Here is a 14180-nt window from a genome sequence, read left to right as displayed (position 1 = left end):
AAATAAAAAAGTTAGCTATCTACAATATGCTGTTTTTTAAAGAAGTTACAAAAGAAGAGAATATAATAAAGATAATATCTTTGGTGTTTAAAAGAAGACATGATGTACAGTCTGCCTTGGTCTTTTAGGGTTGCCATAATAAAATGCCACAACCTAGGTGGCTTATAAACAACAGAAATGTATTTCTGTCAGTTCTATAGAGGCTTGAGAATCTAAGATCAGGATGCCAGCATGGTCCCTTTCTGGTGAAGACCCTCTTCCTGGTCTAGTCAGCACCTTTTTTTGTGTATTGTCACATGGTAAAAGGGACAAGTTAGCTTTTATAAGAGAACTGATCCCATTCATGAGGGCTCAACCCTCATGATCTGTTCACTCCTGAAGGTCTCACCTTCTAACACCACGGAGGTTACGGTTCCAGTGTGTGAAAATAGAGGGACATGAACACAAACATTCAGACTACAGCCTAGTGAAATAACTTGGCTAATTTTGGCAGAAATTAAACAAGACTTCTGGTGTTGGGGCTAATTATGCTAAAATATTGTTATTTGTGTGGTGATAAATTTTATGATTTACCTCTAATTGAATCTAAAATTTAATGAGCTATGTGCCAGTGAGCAATGACAGGAACAAAATGAATTGACTTTATAGAACATGGTCTTTAATACTGTTATGGAAAAAATGACTCTTTGATTCACCAGTTTTCTGAAATATCTGCTCATTAAAAATGGGCCCTCTTTTATCATCCTCGAATCTGGAGACTGGATCCCAGTTAGTTCTAGAGAATCTCAGTGACCACAATTTACTATTACCCCCACAGAAAAGTAGCCAATAAAATTAATTAAAATAAATAAAGAAAGAGGATGGTCTTTTTAGTAGTGAAAAAAATAAAAATAGCCAGTTCTTGATGTCAAGGAGCAACAGGCCACCAGCACCGCCGTTATCGCTGCCACAGAGGACTTTGCTCTTCTGATGCTGGGTTCTTGGAGATGTGTGCTACATTGATTTTTCAATAAGAATGTTTTAATATAATGGCTACTGATAAGCCCTGTGTCTGGTCCCTGCCCTATCTGATCCCATCACCCCCTAAACTATTCTAGAAATTATACTATGAACTAGAGTAAATTCATCATTAGATTCAACTTAACTCTCTTTGGAACTGTTTTGATTTCCAGAAAAGGTTTTGACTCATCCAGGATTTCCTTGTTGATAAGAGGTGCAGTTAGATCTTGAATCTATATATTCCCAAGCTACATGTTCATTTTCTCTTCTAATTAAATTTGAACCCTTCTGGGATTTTGACAATTCTTGGAAAATTAATTGTTCCAGTTCATATAATAAAACCATTAAGGGTATACTATTGCGTATGAAAATAAGGATGCTATTTCCTAAAAATTGGTCAGTCACCACCCAAGGACTGAGAAATGTTTGGCAGTTCGTTATATTTTACATCATAAAGACTCAAGTATTCATAAATATGGGCCAAAAAAAAAAAAAAAAAACAACTACATCCCTTTGACCTGGTTGACTCATAGCTGGCGGTAGCTTTAGGTAATAAACTGTGAGTTGCTAACTTGATACTCATTTCCATTTTCTTTGTTCTTACTTGAATCCAGTTTGTTTTGGGTGTTAATGTGCCCAACACGCACAATGGATTATTATCTGTTTCAGTTAATGTTGACAATTTTTCTTCACCTAATTCGTACAGCCTTATTTGCAGCCACAGGTGTCCATGTGACCCAGTCTGGCTGCTGAAAGGCTTTCTCAAGGAGTGTTTGTCTTCTAGATGAAAGGGGTCAGATATGGCCAAAACTGTCATTTCTGCTTCCCTGTATAGTGTCTTAAGCATGGGTTTGATGCACAGAGCTTCTTGAAAACCCCAAATATCTTAGCCCTGTTATTTTTGAATTGCTGAACTAATAACAGCCACCAACTATATCCATTTAGTCTTCTTTTGTGAGAAAAATAAACTCTTACTGGTTTAAACTACAGTTAACTGGGTTTTCTATTGCTTATAGCTGAAAGCATTCCTAACTAAAATTTTATGGCGTAGAATTGAATAAGCTTACTTCCAATACTAGGCGAAGAGATAAAAAGGAAAGGACAAATGACATGAGAGCACACCCCAAAGATTGTTTTGATTTTTGAAAAGTTTCTTTGAGTACTCTGTGCTTCACGATGATTGCCCTTACAATTTCTCAGTCAAATGTCCAGAGATGAAACCATCTGCAGTTGCCATTAAAACCAGAACTCATTTACAAGGGCAGCTCTTAAAGAATATAACTCCTTTTCTAAGGCAGTCTCAGGGGATGATCTGCATTTACTAACTATTGCAGATTATACCTGATAGCAAGTAAGGGAGAGAAAAGGTTGATCTATAGGCTCATGGAAAATCATGAAAGTTGTTTAAATCAGGTTCTGGTGGTGGTGGTCTGGTCTTCTAATCTTGATGAGCCTCTCTGACCCCTTTAATCTTGCCTCAAGTGGTTTCCTGGCTGCTTCTCTCTTGATTACCAACTGTTCTGCCCTTTGGAACTCAGAGAAGGTCTTGGAGGCTGGAGTCTTGCCTACAAGAAATGGAGGACAAAAAGGCCTTCTGTGCCCAGGAGCCACACAGGACCATGCTCAGCTCAGCATTACAGTCAAGCCAGAAGTGGGGAGAAGGAAGGATTTATTACTTTCAGCAAGCATAGAGAACACCAGAGATCTTTCCAAAAGCAATGTCTCCTGGAACAGCAAAATTGGGGAAGTTTTAAGCTAAGGATACATGCGTATTCACGAAGGGGCTTGAGCAGAGGAGAATTCAGCATAAAATTGAAGGAAAGGTCAACAGAGTCCAAGCTTTAGTTGATTGAAGTCACAGGGTCTACATCATCATCCCATCCTCCACCTGGGTGTGAAACAGGAGGGAAGGGGGCAAAGTACAACCTTTGAAAGAATGACATAGCCCGAGGACACAACATAAACTGATTAAAGTCAATTAGGCCCAAGATGGCAGACAAACCAACTCTTCTTAGACCCTGATACTCAATATAAGCTCATTATAACACATCACCTGAAGCTGAAGCTCCAATACTTTGGCCACCTGATGTAAGAGCCAACTCATTGGAAAAAAACCCTGATGCTGAGAAAGATTGAGGGTAGGAGGAGAAGGAAGTGACAGAGGATGAGATGGTTGATGGCATCACTGACTCAATGGACATGAGTTTGAGCAAACTCAGGGAGACAGTGAAGGACAGAGAAGCCTGGAGTGCTGCAGTCCATGGGGTCAGAAAGACTGGACAGGACTTAATGACCGAAAAACAATACAGCAGTAAGCTAAGTGATGCACCCAGAGATGCCATGACAATTCCAAGGCTGCCCAAAAGACCAAAAAGTGGATGGTGGCCCAACTCCTGGAAATCTCTGCCTCTTCCCCAAAATAGAATAATGCCCCCACTCATTAGCCTATGAGCTTACCCAGCCCACAAAAACTAACTGTACCACATTCGGAGGCTGCACTCACCCTGTGTAATGGCCCACACTTGTCTTTGGAGTGTGTTTCTCCCAAGGCTGCTCTTGCCTTCTGCGATGGCCTACACTCTGTGTGTGGAGTGCGTGTCTCTCTAAGTAAACCCACCTCTTACCTATCACTTTGTCTCTCACTGAATTCTTCAAGAACCTGAGCTCCATTGGGTTCTGAAATGAAGTGTGTGATCTCAGTTGTAAGACAATGGGTTTGGGCTGGCTTCAAGTCCTGGCCATGTGGGTTCAAGTCCCAAGCAGAGTTTTGGCCAGGTTTGAATCCCAGCACACGAGTTCAAGTCCCAATCTGAGGTGAAAGGTTTCAGGTTGGGGGGCCTTAGTTCCTGCGGAATTCAAAGACTATGTCAGAGTGTTATATATATATATCCCTTGAGAAGGAGCTCAGACTCTGTTTTATTGACGAACTATTGTTTCTTGACTAGTTTTCCTTAGTCCCTGCCTTCTCTCATTTCCTTTAAGATCATTGATTATTGCGACATCATCCACAGCAAGCATTGTGGCCAGGCCTAGATCACAAAATGGCTAACGCCCAAAGTGACTTTTCTTATGTCAAGAAAACCATGCCTTGTTCTCTTTCTCTAGGGAAACCCCCCTTACCCTCTCTGCTTACAGTACAGGCAGCTCATGCTTAAAAGACACAGACTCCTCAGCTGGTTTTCAGGGGAGTGTTTTTAAAGCCAGTATTTGAGACTGAGGGGTGCAGGATTCATGACTTTCTTCTGGCTGGTGGTGAGGTAGCGCTGGTATTTCAGGAATCTACATCATCAATCTTCTCCTTCCAGCCAGTCTGGGCTCTAGTGCTCAGATGAAGCATATAGTTTCCATCCTCCATCTGGATGGAAGGGAGTTGTTCTTAGTTCAAGAAGAACAGCTCAAGGATATCCATCATGTTGTTATCCCTTGAGGAGAAACTGGGACTCTGTTTCATAGCTTAATTATTGTCATTAGTTTTCTCATTTAATAGTTTTTCCTTTGTTTCTGCTGACCCTCACTTCTCTAGTTAGGAATTGCTTGTGTCTGCTCTCTGGAACTCAGGAAATGCCTAGGAGACTAAAGCCTTTTTCTACAAACAAGAAACGGGACACAGAGGGGCTCTTGTACTGAGAGGGTCTGATAGGACCCTGCTTTGTTTTGTAGTTATCAATCTGCCTAGAATATCCAAAGAATATAGCAAAGTCCAGCCTTGTCTATCAGAAAATAAAATTCTGGTGGCTAGGATAAAGCAGAAGTAGGTTCCAAGAAGCAGGCAATGGTTCTAGAATGTCAGGTGAGCCTTGTGGCTAAATAGTTCATTTTCAGAGCAGATAACCTGGCAAACTTGAAAATTTAAGCAAAAGTGTCTAGGTGATAGGTTGAAGAGTCTGGGTGGATCTAGGCAGACTGGTAAGGTTCAGACCAAGAGAGTTTGGAGCCTAGAAAATTCTCCAGTTTTGATGAAGTTGTAAAGTCTCAATCAGGAAATTAAACCAGAGCCCAGAGATAATTATTTGAGAAGACTGGTGGTGGTGGTCTTGGTGGCTCTTAACACACAGATACCTATTGTCCAACAAGGGATAGATAATATTAATGCACACTCCTTACCCTCCACTCTTCTCAAGCTGAGATTTGTGACACCAGAGGGCCATTTCTGTATCTTCATAGCAATTTTCTGTGGGGAGTGCGTTCCACAAAATGAAGATGCTAACTCAGCACTACTTGTGGTTTGTGCATAGGTTATTGGCTTTCATATATTTGAAAATGTGACCCATGGTTAGGCTTTATATAGAACAAGACATAAATTAGAAATGAAGCAAGAATTGTATGGTTAATAGTGGACTGTGAATGAAGCACTATGATGCTTTTATCTTATTCAATTTGATTGTATTATCATATGCAGGAAAAATGTTGATTCACAAAATTGATGTCATGATCCAAGACTAGGTCAGGACTATAGTTGGAAAAGTCTGGCTTAGTTTCTATGAAGATTCATTCCAGATGTCCAGTATCGTTGTTCTCTCTTTGATTTTCTTGGGTTACTCAAGTCAGGATTCCTCCAGCCCGTTTCTTCCAGCAACTGTCCCCATAAGCATTGACCCCGACTTGTAGCTCCAGTACATCATTGGTGCCTTTCATAATCCCAGGAGATGTTCACCAGTCCTGAACTTCCTGAATATCTTTACCTGATGTGTCCTCAGCTATTTTCTGGAAGGAGAATTGAGCCATCTTAACACAGGCATGTTGACAACTAGTGCTATGCACTTTCTTTATTTTCTGCTAGCAGATATAGCCTATTTTTGTCCATCATTATGGGTCCAAATTGCTTATCAGAACATGAAATAAATGACAGAAAGAGACACAGTAGCAGGAGAAATACACTGAAGAACATGTCCCCCTCCAGGATAAAGTTGTAGAGCCCTATTGGCTGAGAGTGTTAGCCTGATCCTCATGGGCTGAAAGTTATAGTTTCATCTGCCAGGCTAGCCATTATTGACTGAAATCATGCAAAAGCACTTAAGGTACAAAAAAGCATTCACATAAGCTGTGCACCACGTGGATTACATGTATATATACTTATATAGTTTCTTTGGGAGGCATTTCAGAGTCTACTATTAAAGTTAGTGCAGTAGTTTTAAGCAGAATGTTTGTGTGATCTGCCCTGCTGTTACCTCAGTTCTGGGATCAACATCTCCAGATGTTTCTTATTCTGCTTCAAAGTTCAGAAGGGTGTCTGGATAAGGAACGGAAATAGTCTCTTGTGATTTCCCTTTCTGCTGTCGAATTTTTAAACACAGATCCATGAGATGTTTCTGGATACCCCTTCTCTCCCCAAGGATTTCTTTGCAGAGTCTGTCCTCAGGTTCAGCTTCAGATTAACTTCACACCTTATGCTGTGGTCCAGCCTCAAAGCATCAGAACAAGATATAGTACTATACAATAGTCGACTTTTGCTAAGATCATCATTTTACATGTGTGTGTGTGTGTGTATAAAATTAGATCTTTTATCTTTTTACATATTACTGAGAAGTCCTTACAAGAGCTGTCCCCAGTGGCCTCATAGTCTGAAATATGTTACTGATTAGCAAATGAGAAATAATTTTTCTGTTTAAGAATTGAAACAAAAAACCCAAGCATATTGGAATAGATTGTTCATTTACCCTAAATCAGTGCAATAGGAATTGCCAAAATAATGACCAATATAAACAGAAAAGTACATTTTATCACAAAGATTTAATAACTAATTGAAAACCAGTGCTGAGTGTTTTCCTGCATATAATTCTAGAGAAAGAAGAATTCCTTTAAGAGCATGATAAAATAAGATTAAAATAAGTATTGTAAAAGTATGTGTCCCTGGAGTAAAGTTCTGAATTATACTAATGAGATACTGTTTAGGGATTTCATAGTCTAAGATATATTCTTTGATTTTTCACCGTGACACAAGAGTGAATTTTGCCCTGGAGCTCAGTATTATTTTCTGCCATGTGTTAATTTTTTGCATGAATGCCTTATTTGCCATCGTTTAGCCTATGCTGCAGGTGGATTGTTAGCCATACTTATTGCTGATATTTTTGTTGGCTGAAGCTGAAGGACAGCTCAGGGTCTTGCCTAGCTCGAGGGTTTTGTGACTGTGAAGGCAATTTTCAAGTGTGATTTGTCATCGTAGAAAAAGACCGGCTTCTTAAATATTATCCTATGGGCCATGGTTTAAATTAACAAACTTTCTCAGTAGGTTCAGAACATTTGGTGTGTGTTTTAAAAGGCCCTGCTTTTTATTTAAGACCTCATTGTAACCACAACTGTGTTCATTCCTACAGGTATGCTTATTTACATAACAATGGAGAATTGAGTCAAATACTCTTACTAAACCATTGTTAGGTTTTAGCTGCTATGTTATAAAAGCTCTTTCTTTCTCTCTTAAAGCAGCCCAGTCATTTCATGTTATTCAGTCCCTTACAGAATTTACGGCCATAAAGTTTACAATGTGGTTTGCTTTCATTCAAATGCATTTACTTTGGTAGTTTTAGTAATTACATGTTTCCATCAGGGATGGTTGGAAAGAAGTGCAGTTGACAAACTATTGTAACAGGTTGACAACCACTGGGCTTATAAAGAGCCCCGAGTTATCCCTGAGCTGTAATTAGTAAGTGTGCATGATGCAGCTAGATTTTCTAAGGTGCTTATCACCTATTGAATATGCCTATTATTCTTTCCTCAAATCCTTGTAAATTGGGACAGATACATACCACTTGCTTTCACCCAAAATAGTAAAAAAGTGTTTCTTAGGACTTGCATTATTTTTTGAGTCCTTCAAGAAAAATATTGATGCAAAGGTATAATAAAACTATCTTTAAGAATCCTAGTGTTCTTCTCAAAGTGATTCTTATTTGTCCCCTTGTGGAAGGAGATGTGCTTTGAAGTAGATAGTATGTGTTCAATTCTTTTCCCCCCAGCTTTACTGAGATATAATTGATATGTAACATTATGTGAGTTTAAGGTGTTAAAGGGGCTTTTTTCCTGGTAGCTCAGTTGGTAAAGAATCCATCTGCAATGCAGGAGACTGCGTTTCGATTTCTGGGTCAGGAAGATCCACTGGAGAAGGGATAGGCATTCTTGGAAGCTTCCCTGGTGGCTCAGCTGGTAAAGAATCCACGTGCAATGCGGAAGACCTGGGTTCAATCTCTGGGTTGGGAAGATCCCCTGGAGAAGGGAAAGGCTACCCACTCCAGTATTCTGGCCTAGAGAATTCCATGGACTGTATAGTCCATGGGGTCACAAAGAGTAGGACACGACTGAGTGACTTTCACTAAAAGTCTTGATTTGATACATTTATATATGGCAGAATGACACCATAAGCTAAGCTAAGCTAAGTCACTTCAGTCGTGTCTGACTCTGTGCGATCCCATAGACAGCAGCACACCATTCTCCCCCGTCCCTGGGATTCTCCAGGCAAGAACACTGGAGTGGGTTGCCATTTCCTTCTCCAATGCATGAAAGTGAAAAGTCAAAGTGAAGTCGCTCAGTCGTGTCTGACTCTTAGCGACCCCATGGACTGCAGCCTACCAGGTTCCTCTGTCCATGGGATTTTCCAGGCAAGAGTACTGGAGTGGGGTACCATCGCCTTCTCCAGAATGACACCATAGCACTAGCTAATACTTCCATCCTGTCACATAGTTACTATTTGTTTTGTGTGTGTGTGTGTGTGGTGAAAACATTTAAAATGTACTGTCTTACAGTATTACTAGTTATAATCAGTATGCTATGTATTAGATACTAAGAATTGGTTATCTTATAACTAAAAATTTGCACCCTTTGACCAGCATCTCCCTATTTCCCACCTCCACCTCCACACCCTGAGTAACCACAACTCTGCTCTTTGCTACTCTGAGTTTGAATTTTTCAGATTCCACAAATTAAAGAGATTATACAGCATTTAAGTGTCTTTCTCTGTCTGGCTTATCTGATTTAGCATAATGCCCTGAAGGTCCATCCAAGTTGTCACAAACAGGATTTTCTCCTTTTCTTTGTACATATACTACTACAATGAAATATTAGAAGAAAATATATAAAATGAAACATATATGTATATTTATCACATCTTTATTCACTCATCCATTGATAGACACTTAGGTTGTTTCTATACTGAGTACTATATATATGAGTGTGTGTTCAGTTAAGTCGCTCAGTCGTGTCCGACTCTTTGTAACCCCATGAATCGCAGCATGCCAGGCCTCCCTGCGTCACCAACTCCCGGAGTTCACTCAGACTCACGTCCATCGAGTCAGTGATACCATCCAGCCATCTCATCCTCTGTTGTCCCCTTCTCCTCCTGCCCCCAATCCCTCCCAGCACCAGAGTCTTTTCCAATGAGTCAACTCTTCGCATGAGGTGGCCAAAGTACTGGAGTTTCAGCTTTAGCATCATTCCTTCCAAAGAAACCCCAGGGCTGATCTCCTTCAGAATGGACTGGTTGGATCTGCTTGCAGTCCAAGGGACTCTCAAGAGTCTTCTCCAACACCACAGTTCAAAAGCATCAGTTCTTCGGTGCTCAGCTTTCTTCACAGTCTGACTCTCACATCCATACATGACCACAGGAAAAACCATAGCCTTGACTAGACAGACCTTTGTTGGCAAAGTGATGTCTCTGCTTTTAATACAATGACATATTACAGCTGTTTCTATATCTTGCCTATTACACAAGCACACACATGCACGCACACACACACACACTTATAAATAATGCTGCAGTGAACCTGGCATTGCTGATATCTCTAGAACATTCTGATTTCCATTGCTTTGGGTATGTATTGGGCCTAATTCTTAACTCCACTCTTAGCTCAGTCTTAGTGTTCTAATCTGTAAAATGGAAATAATGCCCACCTTAATTGGGTTGTAGGGAAGGTTTCAGCAGAAAATATATGGAATGGGTATCACTCAAAGTGAGCATATTATAGCTATTAGTTTTTCCCCATGAAAAGAATCAATGTGACACTAAAAATTATCTCCACCTCATTGAAAATTAGACTAAAATAACTTAGCTTCAATGGTTATTCCAGTGCACTTGAATTAAATAGCTGGAAGAATAATTTAGTTATGCTTTATGGAGGTCATAACACTCCAGCTTGATAATACCATTTTCATACATTTATCAAATGCTTAGTGTTGTAAGAGTTTAAAAAAAAACAAACACACACAAACAAATACTCTGTTCACAGGGCTGTGTTATTTGAATCATTGGATTTAAGTATTTACCTGTCAAATATCTTTGAGTGACTTCTTAGATAAATATTTGTATGCACTAATTGATTTCAAAGGGATTCTTTGAAGTTCTCTCTGTGGTCCTATGGGATAATTCCAGTTTCTTTCAAAACTTGCTAGGCCTCAAGCAAAAAACAAAAACAAAACAAAACCAAGCAGCAGTCCTTTCTTGTTTTCCCACACTGGTGCATTCTTCTAGCTCTTCACTTATGGGGTGCCTTTTCCCCAGTTTCTGATGCAAGCAGCGTTAACATCCCATCTCCATTCCAGTTCATCCTCACCATGGTAGGATTTTGAATTAAATCACTTCCAGAATGGTAGACACTGTAGCTTGAACTGTGAGAATTATGAGATTCCCATTTTAACTCCTAATTAGACTTTAGACCTTGTCTTTTGACCTCAAGATTTCCCCCAGCCTTCTCCATGAGTCCCCATGCTATCATTGTGGCGCCATCCCCCCACCAGTCTCCTTACGTTTTGGTCTCTTATTTCCCAGGACAGTTGCCTAGAGTCATATCTTCATCATCATAAAGCCTTACTCACAAGCCTCCTTGGGGCTACTGCTGTAGTCTTATCCTACGCCCTACTCTTACAGATACCTAATAAAGAATATGCCTATCCTATGCCCTACTCTTACAGATACCTAATAAAGAATATGCCTATCCTATGCCCTACTCTTACAGATACCTAATAAAGAAGAATATGCCTATGCCAGATCCGCTCAGTCTCAGTAGCAAAGACTTGTTAAGGAAAGACATAAAACCTGAGAAATTAGTCTCTTCATTAATAAGACATTACTTCTGGATAAAGAGAAACTATGAAGCAATCACTTGGAATTGGTGTTTATGTAGATACAGTGCAGTAAATAGAAACTTCTCTGGGTTATTATCAGAGTCCCGTGGACTACAAGGAGATCAAACCAGTCAGTCCTAAAGGAAATCAGTCCTGAATATTCACTGGAAGGACTGATGCTGAAGCTAAAACTCTAATATTTTGGCCACCTGATGCGAAGAACTGACTCACTGGAAAAGACCATGATGCTGGGGAAGATTGAAGGCAGGAGGAGAAGGGGATGACAGAGGGTGAGATGGTTGGATGGCATCACTGACTTGATGGACATGAGTTTGAGTAAGCTCCGGGAGTTGCTGATGGACAGGGAAGCCTGGCGTGCTGCAGTCCATGGGGTCACAAAGAGTTGGGCATGGCTGAGCGACTGAACTGAACTGGGTTATTTACCGTACCTGTATCTTCAAAACTCTTTCACTGAACTCTTAAACTTAGGTCATATTTCAAGATTTGGATAGAACTTTGCTTTAGTATCATGGAGTTTATTATGTTTATATTTCTGCCACCCTGATATTTAAGGAATAAGAGCATTGTCAAATGTGTTTTTGAAACTGTCACATCACACACATAGGCACATGCATATATAAATTTTGTATGTGGAAACCTCAAGATTTATGAACCATGTTTTCAATATTTGCACAGTTATAAAGAATGGGTAAAATAATGGTGTTTCATTAATTGAAGAGATTGATAACGCTTAAGATGATCAAGTACTCTCATTGAACTCTAGTTTCTTTCTTCCTCACTTATTTTATCCTGGGTCAGTATAACTGCTTATATTTGAGAAAATAGTTACTTTGCTAAAATACCCTCTTCTGTTGGAGAAGGGGATGACAGAAGATGAGATGGTTGGATGGCATCACCGACTCAACGGACATGGGTTTGGGTGGACTCTGGGAGTTGGTGATGGACAGGGAGGCCTGGCGTGCTGTGGTTCATGGGGTTGCAGAGTCAGACACGACTGAGCGACTGAACTGAACTGAACCGAGGCCCAGGCTAAATGGCTCTCTCAGCTCCTCTCAGGGTTAGGCACTCCACCCCGCGCCCCATCCCCGCAGCTTTTTCCGCAGTGATTGTGTGACTGTATATATGCACATTTTGGTTTTTGCTGTTTCCACCAGTCTGCCTGTTTTCAGCTTGGAAACTGTCCAACCGCAGCCCTAGTTTGGCACATCCTGTTTCAGTATGTGTGATTCACGTCCTTTCTTTGTCTCCTTGTGTAGACTTTCATGGCTTGTGTTGCCATGAGCAATCCTTGTAAATGAACTATTTCTACACAATTGAATTTTGGAGATAATTAGCCAGTTGTGTCAAATTAAAACTTTTAATCACATGTAGTTCAAGCCAGATTAAACCATATTTAGAATGTTTAACCCTGATTCCTGTTGGGTAAGTCATAAAGGAATCCATTATGGATGACTGAGCCTTCAGCACAATTTCACCCTTAAATTATTAGACTATAATTTACGATAACATCTGTTTTGGATACCATGTCATTTCTTTAAACTGCATATTTTCCTTATGTCAGTATCAAGTTCATTCACTTTTTATTATGGCATTGGAGAATAGTGTATAATTAGTAACAGTTATTTCAAAATCTGTAACCACCTGTATAGTCTTATTTGCATAATAAAAAGGGAGGGTTATCAACTGTACAACAGTGTTGCTGTGTTCTTATAGGTTAATGAGGAATTTAGTTGATGAGTAGAGAAAAGTAAAGTATTTCTCTTTGAATTGAAAAGAATCTACACTTAAATAATGATTTTAAGACTAAATCCCTATAATTTCAGAGGCATGCATCACTAATTTCCCTGAAATTTTATTTGTTGTCTATGTTTTTCCCTTACATGTTGACTGTATAGAGTACTATTAAAATGTGTTTCTTTTTAATACTTTTCTTTAAATGTGTATAATGACATGCTGCTGCTGCTGCTGCTAAGTCACTTCAGTCGTGTCCGACTCTGTGCAACCCCAGAGACGGCAACCCACCAGGCCCCGCCATCCCTGGGATTCTCCAGGCAAGAACACTGGAGTGGGTTGCCATTTCCTCCTCCAATGCATGAAAGTAAAAAGTGAAAGTGAAGTCGCTCAGTCATGTCCGACTCTTAGTGACCCCATGGACTTCAGACTACCAGGCTCCTCCATCCATGGGATTTTCCAGGCAAGAGTCCTGGAGTGGGGTGCCACTGCCTTCTTCTATGATGATAGATGTGCCTTAAATGAAACTTACATTTTAATTTTTTAAACCTAATTTTACAGGAAACTCTGTAAAATTTAAAAAAAAAACACCTGTAAATTAAAAAACTGTAAAATTTAAAAACTCTGTAAAATTAAACAAAACTCTCATTGTGTTAATAACATTATCACTCTGGAAATTTTCAACATGCTTTCCTAAAGGAACTTGAAGTATTTTCACCATTTTCAGATGATTTGCCCTAAAAAAAAAGTGAACTCTGTCACTTACATCTGATGATTATATCATTGATTGTATTGTGCAGTGAAAACCAGCTGGAATTGAGAGCAACCTGCTGAATTATGGCTGGCTCTAAAGAACTGTGATAAACTCTTTAAATTCTGTAATAACCTGACAAATTGGTTATATTATTAAGAAATCTCTATGTAGATATCCTTTTTACTCCCTTTCTTGTTTGGTAAACGTAGAAATTCAAGCCAGCTGTGCTTGTGTTCTGGCATCAAAGGGAGGAGCCTTCCCAGGTGGTGCTAGTGGTTATGAACCCTCTGCCAATACAGAGACTTAAGAGACGCAGGCTCGATCCCCGGGTCGGAAGGTCCCCTGGAGGAGGGCATAGCAACCCCCTCCAGTATTCTTGCCTGGAGAATCCCATGGACAGAGGAGCCTGGCAGGCTGTGGTCCATAGTCAGATACCACTGAAGCAACTTAGCACCCTGAGAAATGATCATTCAAGTGCCAACACTGGAGGTGGTTATACCTAGGAAAGAAAGCTTTTCAGGCTGAAGCCTTTACTAAGTTTTGTATTTTGTCTCTCCAAGCTTGTTTTCTTGCACTCAAAAACAGAATGGAATCTCAGACCTTAAGAGTCACCTTCACTCTGTACCTC

Source organism: Bubalus kerabau, chromosome 9, assembly GCF_029407905.1.
Source record: "Bubalus kerabau isolate K-KA32 ecotype Philippines breed swamp buffalo chromosome 9, PCC_UOA_SB_1v2, whole genome shotgun sequence".
NCBI lineage: Eukaryota > Metazoa > Chordata > Mammalia > Artiodactyla > Bovidae > Bubalus > Bubalus kerabau.
This window is presented reverse-complemented; position numbering follows the sequence as displayed.